Source organism: Mus caroli, unplaced genomic scaffold, assembly GCF_978045245.1.
Source record: "Mus caroli unplaced genomic scaffold, Mus_caroli_1 scaffold_7, whole genome shotgun sequence".
NCBI lineage: Eukaryota > Metazoa > Chordata > Mammalia > Rodentia > Muridae > Mus > Mus caroli.
This window is the reverse complement of record NW_028227262.1, coordinates 126867446-126887286: the sequence shown is the minus strand read 5'-3', so window position 1 is coordinate 126887286 and position 19841 is coordinate 126867446. Positions and strand designations below refer to the sequence as shown.

Below are 19841 nucleotides of genomic sequence, written 5' to 3'. Positions count from 1 at the left end.
CAATAGCAGTATCAGTGGGATCTTCAGGGGAGAGAAAGGAAGACAAGAAATAACCTTAATGTGTGTAAGGTCAATGTGAAGAATGCTGTGCCAGAACTTGCCTTATGAGGAGCCTCTCTGCAGAAGCACCCACCATTTGTCCACCATCATCTTCTCTGTGTTCAGCCTTCTGAGCACAGGCAAAAATCTGTCTACTCTGTACATTTTGTAATGATCCTGTTTTCCTACAACTCATTGGTTCTTAGTAAAGTCATAATTTTCCTACTCTTTCTCAAATTCCAGCAAGATGGTTTTTAAAAAAACACTTAGATGACACTTGACAGGCTCACGTTATAATTTACAGCAGACACAGAGAAGAAGCCCAATAGGCAAGGTGAACAGATATGGCTTGATTTTAGACATCTGTACATTGGTCCTCTTCATGAGAATTTGGAGAGAATGAAAATATGCACATGTGATCACATCGTAGTCATCAAAAAGGAAAACAACAACAACAGCACACAGGTATCAACTGAAAACAATTTCAACTGTGGGACAAAGTCATTTGCATGCAGCAAGTTGTAGACTCCCAAGACCCAAAATTAAAGCTCTGGGGACCGAGTGTGTTTTAAGACAACACTCTTGTAAAAAGTCACTATACTGTAGACTATTTAAGGTGAGTCAATTCACTTAGCTTCAATCTTCTGTACCTAGAATACAGTCAGTGGTTAATAAATGTTTGCCTAATATTTGGTATACCAAAGGAGAAAAGCTAAATTTTGTCCATCCAGAAATAACATTCCATCCTCAAATTTGACTGGAGTTATAGACTTCAGGATTTGAAAGCATCTTTCAAAAACATTTTAGTGAATTATGCAGGGCGTTGTGAACTAACATTTTATATACTGGAAGTTTGTTTCTTATATTAGATGAATAATCAAAGAATCATAAAGTTCTAAGAAATTTAGTTCAAATATAGGAAGGAAATAAGGAGGGAGGGAGCACACTTGATACCTGCTAGGAAAGGCAAAGTCAGTTTTCTCTAATGGAGTGCCATTGGATAAATCAATCACACTCTAGGACAGGTCCCACACTCAGGACTAATTGGATAATACAAAATGTACTCCATGTTTTTATTTATTTATTTAATCTTTTAGTTTTTGAGATTATAATTTAGTCATATTTCTCTCCTCCCTTTTCTACATCCAAGTCCTCCCTATACCGTTTCCTCTTGTCCTTCAAATTCATGACCTTTTTAAAACTAATTATCATTGCATGCATATATATTCCTAAATATAACCTGCAAAGTCCATATGTTATCTATACATATTTTTCAGGGTTCACTGGCATTGGATAACTGATTGGTTATCTGTGAGGGTCCTTTAAAATATATTTTGTCATTTTGATTTTCTTTTAATTAGTTTGCTTTGGGTTTCATGAGATTCGAAGATTATTTTTAAGAGAAAAATAAAGAGAGAGGAGAGAACAAGTTGGCTTGGTGGGGAGGTGATAAGGAGTTCTGAGAAATTACAGGAGGGAAGCAAATGTTATCAACATATTGTATTAAAATGTTTAAATAAAGAAGCTTAAAACCTTTAACTACAAATAAGCAGGAATTAAGAAAAGGCTATTGATCTACAAACAATTGGAAATATAGTTTGCATTTGATAAATTAGATTTTATTATTGGTAAAAATATTTGATACTGAACATAAAATTTAAATTATCTTCATTGTTTTTAAGTCTTTAAAACATAGGGGAAAAATCCCATTGAGTGATATGAGGTCTCATGTGAAAGTTAGGTGTCTTTAGGAAACACAATGGCTGGTATTTATGGCATGCTTACTATATTATATACTCGGCATATACTTTGAAGTACTTCATCTTTAAAAACATCTCATTTGACAGATACAGAAATTGGAATATGGAGAAAATAATAACTTTCACAACATTCTAAAGATGTTAAAGGAAACACAGAGTCAGAGTTTAAAAGAAGTTTTATGTAGATGTCGAAAAATCATTACATCTTATCAATTTCTTCCTACTGAATTTATTGGAATAATTCATAGCACTGTGGTAAGAAACTTACACCAACTGCCATCATCAGTTTTTACAATAGACTCATGCATTTAAATACTTCTAAATTATACATTATAAAAATTAGAACCTAAGAAATACCACTGCACATATCATTCCAAACTAAAACTAATTTTAAATATTTCTACTGAATATTAGAATGATGTAGTTGCTTAGAGGCATGTCTCATTCTGGGCATAATTTTCTCACCTTAATTTTCAGGAGGACAAATTGTTATATTTCTGGGCCATTCATTTGTATTTGTACCAAAGCTTCTTCAGAGTGCAATATTGTTTCTTAAACAAACTGACCCTAAAACTTAATTAAAAATTTATCTTGTAAGAATAATGCCTAACACTCAATGAAAAATTATCGTATCGAAGTTGTACATGTGATTCAAGATGAACATTGTTAGCATACTATCAGGCCATTCCTCAAAGGCTTAGATTTTGCAAAAGGTTTGTCTGGTGATAATGGAGTCACAAATCGTGTATAAGACTTTTAGCCAAGGAAATTAGAGTGAGTGGTAACAATTTTATCCATTTGTGAAACATGTTTTGAGTATAACCTCACACTTAAATCCTTGGAGGGAAAAGAAGATAAAAACATGTCAGTCACAGATCTGCAATGGCTCTGAGCGGCTGTGACTCTGCTGCCAACGGTGGACTTTCTCCTGTTCCTTAGTGCCAGCTACTCTTTCCTCTCATTGCTTGTGTTCTACCAGTAAAAATAGTCCCTTTTTTTCTAATAGTGAAATGCCTAAAAATCTACCAAAAACATTTAACTTGAAGTATCAATCACACCATAGGAGATCCTGAACATAGCATTATATCTGAGCCAAATAAGAAAATGTCATGAAGAAGTAACATAGAAGCCTTCATTTCATTGAATTTTACTACATAATATGCACCTGGCATGATGTATCTCTCCACAGTCTCCACAAAGAATGGTCTATTGGAGGTGGTCTAGCACCTCCAGGGAGCAGTCCTTACATGTGCTCCCTAGATTTCTACAGCATTCCATGGTCAAGTCCCTTCACACACATTCCCCCCTGAATATTTGAACTATCTCACTGAGAAGGCACTACTGTATCTTTTTCTAAAGTTGCATTAATATTAAAGATTAAGACATCGTTCCTTTGGTCTCAGATCTCAGAGAAGATGATGATTACCCCAAAGGACTGCACTTGAAGAGAATACATTTCTAGCTTGTACAAGAAAAACAAACAAAACAAACAAAAACAAAAAGTCAGAACAGGTTGTTCTCTGTGGTTTAGAAACTGGAAGTTCAAAAAGTAGCTTTAGCAGCAGAGTTCAAGGCAGGAGACCCAGTGTCAAAGATAGAAGGTGTGTTACATTTACATATGCAAGCTGCTATGGACTTGGGATTCTACTAAGAACTTTAGCATTTTTAGCTGTAGGAAGAAAACTACAGATTGAACCCAGGGCTTCATGTGTCAGGCATGTGCCAGGCTTCATGTGTCAGGTCAGACTGTACCACTGAGTTATAGCCACAGTCTTTATTTACTTTATTGCTATTGTCTTTTCTCCAGATTTGGTTTATTATCATTTCACAATCTACTTCCTAGAAGGTAGCTTGCAGCAATATGACATTGCTTCTAGCAGGCTGAGGGACAAAGAAAGGAAGGAGAGCTGGTCTAGGAATGATTGTGAGTTTATGGTGGAATTTCAGGGCTGAAGAAGGATTGAAAATAATTTGAGTCTGGAAGAGCCTAACTGTTAATCTCAAAGCTGTGAGGAGAAAGACTACTAACCCAAATAATTTATGGTCTAATTAATTAATTAATTAAAGCAAATCTTTTATTTGTGTGCATGGGCTGCCCCCCTAAGGGTGGAGTTCAACAGACCAGCATTGGATGTGATGAAGAGATGCTTTGATAGTTCAGGGGTAGGGGGTTTCTAAATCGGGGAGGAATTGGTGGGCAAAACAGGCCAGGTTACAAGAGCAGAACATAAGCATAGCAAGTTAGTTATAATGAGCAGAAACAAAGACGTGATTGTAAGATGGTTGTAATAAGGTAGTCATAGCAACACTTTGAAACAAAGGTAGGCTGCAAGATGGTTAAAATAACTTTTGGAAACAAAGCCATGGTTAGCATTTCCTGGAACAGGTAATACAAAACCATTTGTAGTTAAGGTTACCAATGGAATATATCAAATCTTTAAGAAACATTTTTATTTAATTTATGATTATTAAATCAGAAAAAAAAAGAATGAACCTAGTTTGCCTTTACTTTAAGATGGCTTTTAAACTTAAAATGGAGGCAAGCTGGTTCCTCACCTAAAAGCAGCAACAAATCTGGGTCAAATTAAGAAAATATCATGAGAACTCAGGCTAGTAAGTGTGGCTGAAACACAGACAAGGTTTGCGCAGATGTTGGTACTCAAAGTAGGACTCAGTACAGAATGGGTTCTGTGGTCCAGAGTCAGACTAAAAGAAAGCTAAAGTCTGTTATCTTGTCATACTGCATTGAGGAATGCTGAATGTCAGATTTCTGAGACAGCTTAAAGAAATGGGAGGAAGAAAAGGAGAGGGACCTGACAAATGGAACCATGTTTATTGGCACATACAAGGAATGTGCATAGTCTTACCTTGTGGGTGGTTGAGACTGCCTGTAGAAAGAGGTGGCGGCAACCCTTGATAGGAGTAGAAATGACTGCAGCATGTATCTTTCATATCCTCCCATATCCCCCTCCCTTCCAGAGTTTCATACCCAAGATGAGACTGGTAGTCTCAGCAGATAACTTAGCAAGGTAGAACAAGGCACTCTACCACTGAGAAGGGATAATAATGGATTGTAGTAGAGAACCGGTGATGCAGCCTAAGAAGTAGGAAGTCCAAAATTTGGTTGGTTCAGTGCTTTTTAGAAGGATGAGCAAAATACTCACAGGAGGAAATACGGAAACAAAGTATGGAGCAGAGACTGAAGGAAAGGCCATCCAGAGACTGTCCCATCTGGGGCTCAATTCCATATACAGTCACCAAACCAGAACATTATGGTGGATGCAGGAGAAGTGCTTGCTGATGGAAGCCTGTTATGGCTGTCTCCTGAGAGGCTCTGCCAAAACCTGACAAATACAGAGGAGGAAGCTTGCAGCCAATCATTGGACTGAGATCAGGGGTCCCAGATGGAGGACATGGAGAAGAGACTGAAGGAGCTGAGGGGGTTTGCAGCCGCATAGAGAGAGATCAACAGTGACAACAGGCCAGACCCCTGGAGCTCCCAGGGACTGGACCACCAACCAAAGAATGCACATGGAGTGACCCATGGTGCTGGCCACATATGTGGCAAAGGATGGCCTTGTTGGACTTTAGTGGGAGGAGAAGCCCTTGGGCCTGAGGGTGTTTGATGCCCCAGTGTAGGGGAATGCTAAGGGTGGGAGGATGGGAGTGTGTGGGTGGGGGGAGCATCCTCATAGAGGCAAGGGGAAGTGGGAAGGGGTAGGGGGATTCTGCAAGGGAGTCCTGGAAAGGGGAAAACATTTGAAATGTAAATAAGGATGATATCCAATCAAAAGAAAGGAGAAGGATGTTCACTGTTCCCAGTGGCCATCAGACCCAGTGTCAGTACATTGACACTCACACAGCCGTATACAATCAACAGCAATTAATAATACTGAAGCAGTCTGCATAACAACTCTATTGTCCTTGAAATTTTCATAAAGATCATTCAGACATTTGAAGATACTAAGTGTCGTGTTCAGTAGACAATGTGTGAAGAGAAGATACAGCATCACAGGAGCACCAATGCAAACAGTCTGCATCTCAATGATGGAGACCCCACAGGGAAAGCCCCTTATCTCTCTATGGTGCTACTGTGATGTGTGCAGCCTTGCAAACAGATCTGGAAAAAAAGTTTTCTTTGGGAGACCATGGGGAAGGCCTAAGTTCCTCCTCAGCAAAGTCTGAACTGAGGGATTTGCCTCAGTAGTTGTTCATTTACAGCAAGCTTCCTGTCTCCCTCTCTCCATGCTCTGTATGCTCCCCAAAAGGTCCCTCCAGAGCCCACAAATGGACCAGAGAAAGGGAACATTTCAAATCCCGAGAAAAAGCTGTTTTTCATAGTTTTGCTAATCACCAGATGTTAGCGTTAATTAATAGCTTGTTATTCTTCTACAGTTGGGAACAATTGGTGTTCATTAGTGCCATAGTGTGCATCTATGGAATTCATGGTCACATTTGGATGGTAGATGTAAACATTGCTTCCTTAATTCACCAAGGATGTGGATCTTTATGAGGTCCTGTGTGATGGTGCCATCTTACATCATGTTCACCAAGGGATGAAACAGGAGAGCTCTACCAAGTGAGCTTTTAAAACAGATATTTAAGACATGGGAATAAATATCTTTTATTAAAAGAATGAGAGTATGAAGCATTATACGGTTCCTGTATATGAGCCACTCTGTGAGGTAGCAAGCATCGATATCTGCTCAGTAACATAAGCCCTAATTTTAAAATGAGGAAATGAGTTCAAGGAAGGTTAACTAGCTCACATGCCCAGTAGTTCACAGATAATTGAATGCAGAAGCAAAGGTTATGACCCAGGTTTACCTGATGTCACACTATTTCTGCAACACTGCATTATCTGTGATGTACATGCTGGCCTTAAGTCTCTGACTCTATTTATATTAATTATATAAATTTCAGATAAATAAGCCTCTTTTCACATTTGCATGTTTGCCAAATACCCTTAGCTTCATAGACATCTATCAAGTCTCTGGTATTCTATCATAAAGTGAGAACAGATGATTTTTTTAGTGTATTTTACATTTTAGCAGACTTGCTCAAACTGCTATCTTCTCCAACACTTTCAAAAATATATTAAGTCATAACATTTACCCTTCTGATATGTAATGCAGGAATATTTAAAACTACATCTATCTACCTATCTATCATCTATTTATCATCTGTCTGCATATACACAACATGATTATGATGAATGCAGTTAAGAATTTTAATGCTCAGTGTCTAGTCTTGCAAGCCAGCAATAGCAATGAAACTAATCTTTGAAATCTGTCATTGTGAATGACAAGGTTAAATGTTAATGCCATTAGGAGTTTTAGTTTCAAAATCTTAAAATAAAGATCTAATACTCTGTAGCTTGACACAAAAATAATAGATTCTATAGACACAGTTGACTTACCATGCTATGTCATTAGTGGATTTGTGTGAAAGAAATTCACCTGCTTTTATTATAACTGTCAATCATTGAGATCATGCTAGCTTTTTTGCACTTAAATCATCTTTATGGTGTTCCTAGTTCTCTGTTTGTTTTTTTTTTTTTTAAATAGGTGACATAATGATAATCACAAGAACAACCTACAAATATTCAGATGCCAAAAGTCTGGCATGGGACCCTGAGACCATGCTTGACCTGAAAACCCGTGATGAATTTTATGTATTTTTCTCCTAGTGCTTAGAGGTACCATGTGTCTTATAGTTTCCCATTTATTTTTTAATTGCAAAAATAAACAAACATTTTGTACGCATCTGCTCAAATTATAAGAAAACTCAACAATACAGTAAAGAAGAGAACTCCTTCCACAAAATATACTTAAAGATCTGCCCATGGGAGCCTGTTTGTCATGTCAGATAGGGACAGCAGAAGCAGCATAGATGTACTCATTAGCAGAGAGGGTGACAAACAGGTGAAAGCAAAAGCTTTCCACTCAGACCTTCTCATACCTTGGCTGTGGAAGCTGCTGGAAGATGCTTATCACACTTTGAATGGGTCGTTTCATGTCTAATCTAGAAAATCCTCACAGGCATGCCAGAGGAAAACCTAATCTAGATAATTCCTGAAAGGAATTTCCAGATATTTCTCTCCTGGGTGATTCTAGATCTTGTTAGGTTGACATCAATATTAATCATTACAAAAATTATATTGGGAATTCCCACACAGTTCTTTGCAATCATGTTCAGGCTTTTAGTGGTTTATTATTATTATTATTATTTCAAATTATGAGCCTGCTTTGCCTGTTAAAATATCTCTCACCCCTCATCAAAGAATCTTCTCTTTGCAGAAGATGGAGATCACAGAAAAAACTTAACTGGCTGAAATACAGAGAAACACTCATTGTAGAGTGCCCACCCCCAATGCATCCACTATATGTATATAATTTCAGGACTTACTAGTTGGTATGGATATCTAATCAAGGGGCTCATTCCTGGGGAAGACTAATTCTCCTCTTCATAGTTCTTGGTTGCCTATAGTTCTTGTCTAGAGGCAGAGCCCATGAAACTTCCTTGTTCCACATTAGCTGGAATAGACACTATGAATATAGCAAAACACAGTTAGGAGTCATTTTATTGTTGAGTTCCTTTAGCACAACATTAATATTTAGATTTCCCCTATATCTATAACCTATCTTGTCTCAGGTTATTAGCCACCTATGATGTGTCAGGCATGAGTTCTATCTTATGAAGTGGGTTTTCAATCCAGCCAGATAGTACTTGGTTGTTACTATGACTTTTGTGCTACTATTGCATTGGTCTATTAGGTAGATCAGTTACCATTGCATAGCAAAGGTTTTGTAGCTGTGTTGATGCTTAGATCTCTCCTCTGGTAGTAAATAGAGAGCCATGAACACTACTCAGCAGGGGTGAAAGCTCTAGTTTTGTACCAGCTCAACTTCTCCCTGTTGATTGGGATATGTAGGTGTTGTCTTCAGTAAAAGGGCCTTGCTATCAGTTTGTGGAGAACAACAATAGCCTTACTAATGGCTTTGGTTGTTTGCATATTTCTACAGAGCCCACACTGGCCAACAACTCAATTAGATGTAATCCATTCCTGCCACTAAAAGATTCACTTTGTGGTGAGATGGAGTCTAGATGGGGCTTTGTCTCTCTTGTTATTTGGTAATGCCACTTAGATTTCTTTTGTTTATGTAGATATGTTAAGAAGCGTCTATTGTAGTAGGTTTCCAAATGACTTCTCAAATAACCCTTAGTGTGAGCTGTTCCTCCCTGTTTTCCTCCCTTGCTTCCCCTTTCCTCTTCCTCTCTGTTAATCCTCTCATTCCAGGTTTATCCTGTCTCTCTATAACTATACATCCTATTTCCCCCCGAATTAAAAGTTTCTTTGTTCTAGACAGTTCCTTATTCTATACCATGATTTCTGCATGCCTATCAAAGGCATGAAAGCTCCATCTACAGTTAAGCAAATGTACATCATATTTGTCTTTCTGGGTCTGGGATACCTCAATCAGGATGATTCTTTTTAGTTGCATCCAATTACTTGCAAATTTCATTTTTTTTTAGCAGCTCAATTGTGCAAATGTACCACATTTTCATTATACATTCATCTTTTGATAAACATCTAGGTTGTTTCCAATTTCTAGCTATTATGAATAGACCAGCAAGGGACATGGTTAATCAACCGTCTCTATTTAGGAAGGAGAGTCCTTTGGTTATATGCTGGGTCTTGAGGTAGATAAATTCTTATCTTCCCGAGGAACTACCACAGTGATTTCCATAGTACAAGTATGCACTCCCACAACAATAGATGAGTGTTTGCCCTATCATCCATCCTTGTCAGCATAAGCTGTCACTCATTTTATTGACCTTAGACATTCTGATGGGTGTAAGATTTACATTTCTGGCATGATTGAGTAAGTCAAACATTAATAAAAGTTTCTCAGCCACTTGTGTTTCATCTTCTGAGAACTCCCTAGTTAGTTCTGTATCCCATTTTTAGGTAGGTTATTTTGTTTTTTAGTGGTCAGAGTTTTTTGTTTTTGTTTTTTTTTTTAAAGTTTTTTAATATCTGATGTGTTCTTGGTAAAAATATTTTTTCATTCTGTAGCTTGCCTATTTTTCTGACTGATGGTGTCCTTTGCCATACAGAATGCTAAGAAATTTTTAGTACTAATCATTGTTATTAGAGAGAGAGTGCATATTTTTGCCAGATCTTTGAAACACACTTTTCTTTATTGACAGGGAATATGCTCAGAACTGCTGCCACTGTGGTCTGGGAGGTTGAGTATATATACACACAATAGTCTTTGTTGGACATTTTGAAAGATAATCAATTGTATAGTTTGTGGCTAGACTTTCCTTTAACACCTTGAAATGTCTAGATTTTTTTGAAAGCAACAATCTTTTATTAATATTGCAAACAAACAATTTTAAATACTCCCTATCATCTCATTCGAGTTCATCTGTTCATCTTCTCATTTCTTTTTGTTTTTTACAATTAGAGATCATAAAATCTTCCCATTTAATGAGATTTCCCAATACTCACTATATAAGTTAACATTTTACCAGAAAGATCATAATGTCTCTATAGCCTGTTTTTAAAATCGCTATATTCTCAGCATCGTGTAATAGAACATTTAATATTGCATTAACCTTATGAAAGATTCCCCTAAAGCATTCCCACCATATGGAAGCTACTTTATTTGACCAATTCGTTAATGCTGAGCATTTAGATAGTTTTCTTTTTGTTTTTCTTTTTTTAAAAGGCATTGTCATCTTTTCTTTAAAGATATTTTCTTCATTTACATTTCAAATGCTATCCTGAAAGTTCCCTAAACCCCCCCCCAACCCCCACCCTACTCCCCAACCCACCCACTCCTGCTTCCTGGCCCTGTCATTCCACCTGTCTGGGGCATATAATCTTCACAAGACCAGAGGCCTCTAATCCCATTGATGACCAACTAGGCCATCCTCTGCTACATATGCAACTAAAGACACAAGCTCTGGGGGGCAGGGGGGGGTTACTGGTTAGTTCATATTGTTGTTCCTCCTATAGGGTTGCAGACCCCTTTAGTTCCTTGGGTACTTTCTCTAGGTCCTTCATTGGGGGCCCTGTGTTCCATCCAATAGATGACTGTGAACATCCACTTCTGTATTTGCCAAGCACTGACATAGCCTCACAAGAGACAGCTATATCAGGGTCCTGTCAGCAAAATCTTGCTGGCATATGCAATAGTGTCTGGGCTTGGTGGTTTTTTAATGGGATGGATTCCTGGGTGGGTCAGTCTCTGGATAACCCACTGGTTATATATAACCTTTGTCTCTATAACTCCTTCCATGGGTATTTTGTTACACATTCTAAGAAGGAACAAAGTATCCAAACCTTGGTTTCCTTCTTCTTGAGTTTCTTGTGTTTTGCAATTTGTATCTATTAAATCCATTTGTTTCATAACTTATGTTAGTTTCAATGTGTCTCTGTTTAGTTTCTGTTTCCAGGATCTGTCCATTGAAGAGAGTGGGGTATTGAAGTCTTCTGCTATTAGCTATTATTGTGTGTGGTACAATGTGTGCTTTGAGCTTTACTTTAGTATCTTTAATGGATGTGGCTGCCCTTGCATTTAGAGCATAGATATTCAGAATTGAGAGTTCATCTTGGAAAATTTTACCTTTGATGATCATGAAGTGCCCCTCCTTGTCTTTTTTGAGAACTTTGGGCTGAAGGTGATTTTATTCGATATTAGAATGGCTACTCCAGCTTGTTTCTTAGGACCATTTGTTTGGAAAAATTGTTTTCTAGCCTTTTACTCTAAGGTAGAATCTGTCTCTGTCCCTGAGGTGGGTTTCTTGTATGCAGCAAAATGTTGGGTCCTGTTTATGTAGCCAGTCTGTTAGTTTATGTGTTTTTATTGGGGAATTGAGTCCAATGGTATTAAGAGATATTAAGGAAAAGTAATTGTTGCTTCCTTTATTTTTGTTGTTAGAGTTGGGATTCTGTTCTTGTGGCTATCTTCTTTTAGGTTTGTTGAAGGATCATTTTCTTGCTTTTTCTAGGGCATAGTTTCACTCTTTGTGTTAGAGTTTTCCCTTTATTATCCTTTGAAGGGCTGGATTCATGGAAAGATATTGTGTGAATTTGGTTTTATCATGGAATACTTTGGTTTCTCCATCTATGGTAATTGAGAGTTTTGCTGGGTATAGTAGACTGGGCTGGCATTTGTGTTCTCTTAGTGTCTGTAGAACATCTGTCCAGGATCTTCTGGCTTTCATAGTCTCTGGTGAGAAGTCTGGTGTAATTCTGATAGCCCTGCCTTTATATGTTACTTGACCTTTTTACCTTACTGCTTTTAATATTCTATCTTTATTTAGTGCATTTATTGTTCTGTGTCGGGAGGAATGTCTTTTCTGGTCCAGTCTATTTGGAGTTCTGTAGGCTTCTTGTATGTTCATGGGCATCTCTTTCTTTAGGTTTGGGAACTTTTCTTCTATAATTTTGTTGAAGATATTTACTGGCCCTTTAAGTTGAAAATCTTCATTCTCTTCTACTCCCATTATCCTTAGGTTTGGTCTTCTCATTGTGTCCTGGATTTCCTGGATGTTTTTAGTCAGGATCTTTTTGCATTTTGCATTTTCTTTGATTGTTGTGTCCATGTTTTCTATGGAATCTTCTGCACCTGAGATTCTCTCTTCCATCTCCTGTATTCTGTTGCTGATGCTGGAATCTATGGTTGCTGATTTCTTTCCTAGGGTTTCTATCTCCAGAGTTGGCTCCCTTTGAGTTTTCCTTATTGTTTCTACTTCCATTTTTAGATCTTGTATGGTTTTCTTCAATTCCATCACCTGATTGATTGTGGTTTCCTGTAATTCTTTAAGGAATTTTTGTGTTTCATTTTTAAGGACTTCTACCCTTTTAGCAGTGTTTTCCTACAATTCTCTAAGGGATTTTTGTGCTTCCTCTTTAAGTACTTCTACCTGTTTAGCAGTGTTCTCCTTCATTTCTTTAAGTGAGATATTAATGCCCTTCTTAACATCCTCTACCAACATCATGAGCTATGATTTTAAATTTGAATCTTGCTTTTTGGGTTGTTGGGGTATACAGGACTCACTGTAGTGGGAGTACTGGGTTCCAATGAAACCAAGTCGTCTGTTAGTTTCTGTTAGTAAGATTCTTATGTTTGTCTTTCACCATCTGTAATCTCTGGTGTTAGATGTTCTAGCTGGAGCTTGCTCTGCCTGTGATTCTGTTAGCCTCTGTCAGCATTCCTGGGAATCCAGCTCTATCCTGAGTCCCAGTGGTCAGTGCACTCTCTGCAGGCAAGCTCTCCTATGGCAGGGAAGGTACACAGAGGTCTGGAGCTCAGATCCACCTCCTGGCTGAAGATGAAAGCCCAAAGGACCCTGTCCAAAAAGCTCTGTTACTTCTGAGGCCAGTGCTTTCCTGAGCAGACTGGTCTCTGAGAGACCTGGGTTACAAGATGGCAATCTCACCTGGGTGTCCCAAGGTCAGAGCCCTCCCAGCAGGATAACTCTCCTCTGGCAGGGAATGTGCACAGAGGTCTGGGGTTCAGCTCTGCCTCCTAGCTGAGGATGAAGGCCTGAAGGGACCCTGTTCAAGAAGGTCTGTTGCTTCTGCAGCCCACCTGCTCTCCTGCTTGGACTGGTCTCTGGGAGACCCAGGATACAGGATGGAGATCTCACCTGAGTCCCAGGTCAGAGCAAAATGTCTAGATTTTTAAAACATTCTTAGTACAAAGAACTCTCTCTTTCCTTCGTAGCTTATTATATTCTTCTGCTGCTTCTCCTCAATAGAGCATCATGCATGCTGTTTCCAGTGCAGTACCTTTCCTCTATCTATACATCCATCTAAGGAAAGCAGTCCATCTATCTCTGGGACAACTACACAGGAGATTGCTCCTGTACATTTCCCATTCTTTTGAGAAGTAAAGGAGTGTGTGTGCACACACTGGTGATGCCTGCTCATGTGCATCACAATTACTCTCTGTGATAATTAATCTTCATTGTAGCTTGAGTGTATTTAGAATTACCCAGAAGACACACCTCTAGTATGTCTGTAAGTACATTTATAGAGAGGTCTAACTGGATGTTAGGAGAGAGGATATAACCTGAATGTGTGTAGTACCATTTCCATGACTGGAATCATGGAAAGAAAGAAAGAAAGAAAGAAAGAAAGAAAGAAAGAAAGAAAGAAAGAAAGAAAGAAAGAAAGGCATAAGGAGGGAAAGAAAGGAAGGAACAAAGAAAGAAACAGACAGAGAAAGAGGAGGAGAAGGAAGAGGAGGAGGAGGAAGAGGAAGAGTAGGAAGAGGAGAAAGAGGAGGAGTTAAAGGAGGAGGAGGGGGAGGAAAATAAGGAAGAGGAGAAGGAGAAGGAGGAGTTAGAGGAGGAGGGGGAGGGGGAGGAGGAGGAGGGGGAGGGGAGGGGGAGGAGGAGGGGGAGGAGGAGGAGTTGGAGGAGGAGGACGAGGAGGAAATAGAATTCTCACTAGTAACAGCATTCGTCTCTCTATGCTTTCTAACTATAGACACAAGGTAACCAGCCCTTCGTGGCTCAGCCACTGTGGCTTCAACACCACAGAGGACTGTGTACACTCAAACTGAGCCAAAATAAGGCCTTTCTCTTAAGTTACTTCTCAGCAGGTATTTTATCACAGCATTCAGAAAAGGAATACATTACTGTCAGAGTTTTTCAAATTGTTGAAAGTGAATGCAAATGTGGCCTAGTTTGAAATAAAAACAAAATTATGTTAAAAAGCTATTTTCTATGCTATACAAGGATCCTTTATATTAAGTGGGTGGTTTTGTTTGTTTGTTTGTTTTTCTTTCCTGCTAGGTATACCACAAACTCATGAAGCAGGGAATCTGAAAGCCACATGGAGACCTCGCTTCTCTCTACAAGTCAGTGATGTAGAGTGGGGATACTTGGTGAAATATTGAACAGTATAAGAAGTCTCTGCTTTGATGTTGGTGCTAAGCATTGCTTTAATGAGTTAATGGCTATGGCAGTTATTAGGTCAATATCTTTTCAAAGAAGTGAATATTCATTTATACCAGATAGCAGAATTTTTGGGTATATTAAAGTTAATGTTTTCTTTTAATCTTCTCAAAGAGAGCTGCAAATAATTTTGGAAAAAAATTAAAAGTGCAAGGCTTCTCATTAACACAAATTCATAGTTTGAATTACTACTTCGTAAAAACTATCTATTTGGCCCCAGCATCAGCACCTCCTCAAGAAGGAGGAAAAAGCCCCTGGTCCCTCATTTAGAAGTTTATTAATACTAGTTATAAAATTTACTCAATTCTAATTGGCACTGACATTTTACTCTTTTTAAGTCAATACCGTTGGGATCACATCCTTTGCTTTTACAAGATCCTATCAGTACCACCTCACACAGTGCTTGCCATACTCTGGTCACTTAATACCTGTTTGTTAATTATATAGAATTTGTTGATTTGGAAGCTGGAATAATGTAGTCTGTATATTAATGCATCAGGAAATAATATAGTAGAAGCATAGAAATAAGATCACAAGGAGTCCAAGTTTTATCTGTGGTTAACACTCCTTTAAAGCCAAAAGGAGATCTCAAGCCCAAGCTTTCTAATTCTTAGTGTGATACTCTTTTCCTTGGGCAAAGCTGTTGTGGTTTCTTTGTTTTTGTGCTACATAGTTGGAACACAACCCTCACTGTGTTAGACAAGCCTCACACCTGGTCACAGAGCAGTACCCCCAATGCTCTAATCAATGGGGTTATTTGGTTGGTTGTTGTTTGGTTTTCCTTTTTTTGAAGAAAGCATTATTTAAATACATATTTAAGATTTGCTACTTGAATTGACATTTAAAAATGTTAAGTTGGAGAGTCTCTAAATAATTGCTATGTTTTTCTATTAACTGTGGCATTTTTTTTTTCAGAACACCTGGTTGGATTTTTTTCTATTTGGTTGTTCTTTCATACAAAAATTAACTTTGGGCAATTTGATTTTCTTAAACAATATGTTGTCCATAAGTTTCATTCCTAAAAGAAAAGATATGGATAGCCATGCTATGCTAATGTCAATACTACAGCGACAAGATCAAATGAAGAAAGGCTAGAAAGAGTCTACAGTTGTTTCTATTTAAACTTCCTAGGTCTATATGCAGAATGTTTCACTGCTATGAGACATTTCTGATAAATGAGATTGAGAACATTTAAAGCTTTATTTAAATGTATGACCATGTATGTATCTGTATGTATGCATATGCATGTGTGTGTAGATGCCCAAAGGTCAGAAGAAGGGATAAGGTCCCCTGATGATGGAGTTGCAAGGGGTTTGTGAGATGCCTGATGTGGGTGCTAAGATCTGAACTCTCCTTCTACAGAAGAGCAGCAAACGCACCAGGCCATCAGTCCAACCCCAAAATTAGGAGTTAAATTACCTCATATTTATGTAAAACCTAACAATACAAAAAGAATCTAGTACCTGGAATCAAATAGAGGGCTGAATAAATCAGGGCTGAATATGAGCTGTTCATGCCCGCCCTTAATCACCTTGGAAACTAGGCCAATTCCTTGTCACACAGACAGGCAAGTGCACACCTTGCATACAAGATTGTGTGTTCCACAGCTTGAGATTTTAATCTTATCACAAACTTTTCTCTTTCCTCACTCATACAACTTAGTTATGTAACATTAAAAGTCTGAATTTAGGTCACATTTTCACCTTGAAATATTTAGAGTAATAGAGAGTTGTAGATATTGTATTCATTGTTCATTCTAGTTAGCTATTACAGGAAACACACAGCACATTCTACCAAGCCATTGAGAAGGACTTATAAGAATAACGTGGTTGGTGTGCTCCCTTGAGGTATTCGTTCTCAGCACACTATATTCCTGTTTTCTCAGCAGCATGTTCTCCTAACTCCTCCCCTCATTTGATCAATACCCCAAGGGCCAGCTAAGCCTCATGTTCATATCCTGTCCTTTCTCTCTTTTCTACTTAACCTACTTACTCTTGCTGCTTCGGATATGAAATTTATGCCAACTAATTCACTACAATTGCAAATATTTGTTAAGTTTTGATCTTTGAGAAACCATGTTGTTTTCTGGTCTTTAATACCTGGTTTAATATAAACCACTCATTAATAATAATAATAATAATAGTTTTTATTAATTTTTATTACTTTTATATTTTTTTACAGTCCAGTCATTACCCACCTCCTGGCCTGCCTTCCCACAATTCCTCATCCAATTCTCCCTCCCCCTGCCCCCTGTCTTCAAGAAGATGTCCCTATTCCCCCACCCCAACCCACCTCCACCAAGCCTCCCCATTTCCTGGGACCTCAAGTCTCTCAAGGGTTAGGCACATTTTCTTTCACTGAGGCCAGATCAGGCAGTCCTCTGCTGTATATGTGTCGGGAGTCTTGGATCAGCTGGTGTATGCTGCCTGGTTGGTGACTCAGCATCTGAGTTAGTTGAGACTGCTGTTCTTCTTCTGGGGTAGCCCTCCTCCTCAGCTTCTTCCAGCCTTTCCCTAATTCAACCATAGGGAACCCTGACTTCAGTCCATTGGTTGGGTGTATGTATCTGCCTCTTTCTCAGTCAGTGGCTTGTTGTGGCTCTCAGAGGACACCATGCTAGGCTCCTTTCTGTAAGCACACCATAGCATCAGGAATAGTGTCAGACTTTGGAGCCTCCCCTTAAGGTGGATCCCAAGTTGGGCAAGTCACTGGACCTCCTTTCTCTCGGTCTCTTCTCCATTTTTTGTCCCTGCAGTTCTTTTAGACAGGAACAATTCTGGGTCAGAGTTTTTGACTGTGGGATGGCAACCCCATCCCTCCATTTGATGCCCTATCTTTTTACTGAAGGAGGACTCTAAAGTTCCCTCTCCCCATTGTTGAACATTTCATCTAATTTCCATTCCTTTGAGTCCTGAGAGTCTCTCACCTCCCATGTCTCTGGTACATTCTAGAGGGTGTTCCCACATCCCATCCCCAAGGTTGCATATTTCCATTCATTCTGCAGGTCCTCAGGGAAAGAAAGAAAGAAAGAAAGAAAGAAAGAAAGAAAGAAAGAAAGAAAGAAAGAAAGAAAGAAAGAAAGAAAGAAAGAAAGAAAGAAAGAAAGGAAGGAAGGAAGGAAGGAAGGAAGGAAGGAAGGAAGAAAGAAAGAAAGAAAGAAAGAAAGAAAGAAAGAAAGAAAGAAAGAAAGAAAGAAAGAAGATCAAGGTACCATTATGAATCAGATAAGGGAACAGAAACAAGAGAAAATGGTATCACAGATGACCTGGATACTCCCAAGCCTGGCTGAAGCCAAAACAAAAGAGAAGCTAACTAGAGATACCAAAAGGACTCAGTAGACTTTCAGATGAATTCTCCCCATCTCGTAAGTCAAGAAGAAAAGACCTACCAAATGGAGATGCTGCTGAGTATGAAAAAAGTCAAACCAAATGTTATCCTTAGAAAATTCTACTCATAAACCAAGTGATGGAGTGAATGGGAAAGACTCTAGTGTGTGAACAAAAGGAAGAAGTCTTCTCCAGTTTCATTGTTGCTGGGGAGACTATAAACCTTCTGAAAGGCTGTAGGGTACTCTATCTCTTTCCAATTCATGTTAAAACCTTTGAATCTGTATATCAAGAAAATGACTTAATTGTTCAAGCCGAGAAAGGAACTGTAAAGATATTTTCTTTGTCATATCTGTGAATGAGAGGTTCCAAAGAACTTAAGAAGTGGCTATAAAAGCTGCCTACCAAGGGTACTTGTTTGGCTCCAACAAGGAAACTGGGGAACCAAGTAGCCAAGATTTCAAAGATGTAACTAGAAAGCTCAGGGTGGTGTGGTTTTATGGTGGAACATCATACCAAAGGCAAATTAATCATATTCAGAATGATGTTGACATCCTGGTTGGGACCTCAAGATGTATCAAAGACCATCATCAGCAAAGCTGCTGTTTAGGTCTTTCAAAATTGTGCCATGTTATGCTTGGTGAAGTGGATCAAATTTTAGAGCTAGGTTTTGCTGAACAAGTTGAAGATGCTATCCATGAATCTTACAAAACTGATTCATAAAACAATCTGCAGACCTCGCTGTTTATGGTAATTGCCCACAATAGGTCTACATAGTTGCAAAAACAATGAAGCAAACCATGAAATTCAGATAGAAACAGGTTGACCTTGTTGGGCAAATGACTCAAGGAGCTGCAATCACCTATGGAACACTCTGGCTATTCAGCGCCACCAGTCTCAGAGATGAGTAGTTATTGGAGATGTTCTTCAAGTCTACAGGGCAATTATATTCTGCGAGACTGAGAAAAAAGTGTTACAGAAATGGCCATGATTCCACACAAAGCAGAATGCTCCCTGTTTGCATGGAGACACAAAAAATGACCTTAAAAGGTTCCAGGGACTCTATCTATCACTCTGATGTACAGGTAGAGCTGGCTGGACAGGAATTTGTGCATATTTTTATAAACCAAGGAAAAGAAGTCACCTGAGATGTGTGGAACAGAAAACAGAAATTACTTTTAAATGTGGAGGTGGCAGTGCTCCTTCTACAATGGATCTAGTTAAATTTGCAGGCATCCATGCCTCCAGGTCTCTGGCTTCTGTTTCTTATTCTGCTGTTGATTATTTTTCTGATCATTAACTCAAAGACAGATAGAAGAGAAAGGATCAGTGGATGCATAGGTTGCAGCATTAGCTCACATTTCTGCTCCATTGAGCTTCAAAGCACAATAGTTGATTGCCTCTGATAAAAGGTTTTGACTCTAGAAAGCCCACAAGAAATATAGGATGTCAGTTGTGTTTCAATAAAACTTAGCCAAAAGCTGAGGAATAAAATAAACAAATTGTCTCAAATAAAGAGACTGTGCCTTCTAAAACAAAATATAGGTGTTTATTTTGATGTTCCTACAATGGAGTCACAAAGATTACAGGCTGACTGGCATGATTCAGACTGGATACTCTCAGGACCAGCTATACTACCTGAAATTAGAAAATATTATGACGAAAACATAGCATGCAGTCCTAGACAGAGAAGAGAGTGGTCAGGCAGCAGATTGGACCACTTAGGCCAGTCTGG

General features: G+C 38.6%; 1 pseudogene; it reads left to right on the top strand.

Annotated features, from left to right (window-relative positions):
* Positions 1 to 17946: 17946 nt before the first annotated feature.
* Positions 17947 to 19097, top strand: LOC110295558 (ATP-dependent RNA helicase DDX50 pseudogene; annotated as a pseudogene).
* Positions 19098 to 19841: the final 744 nt, after the last annotated feature.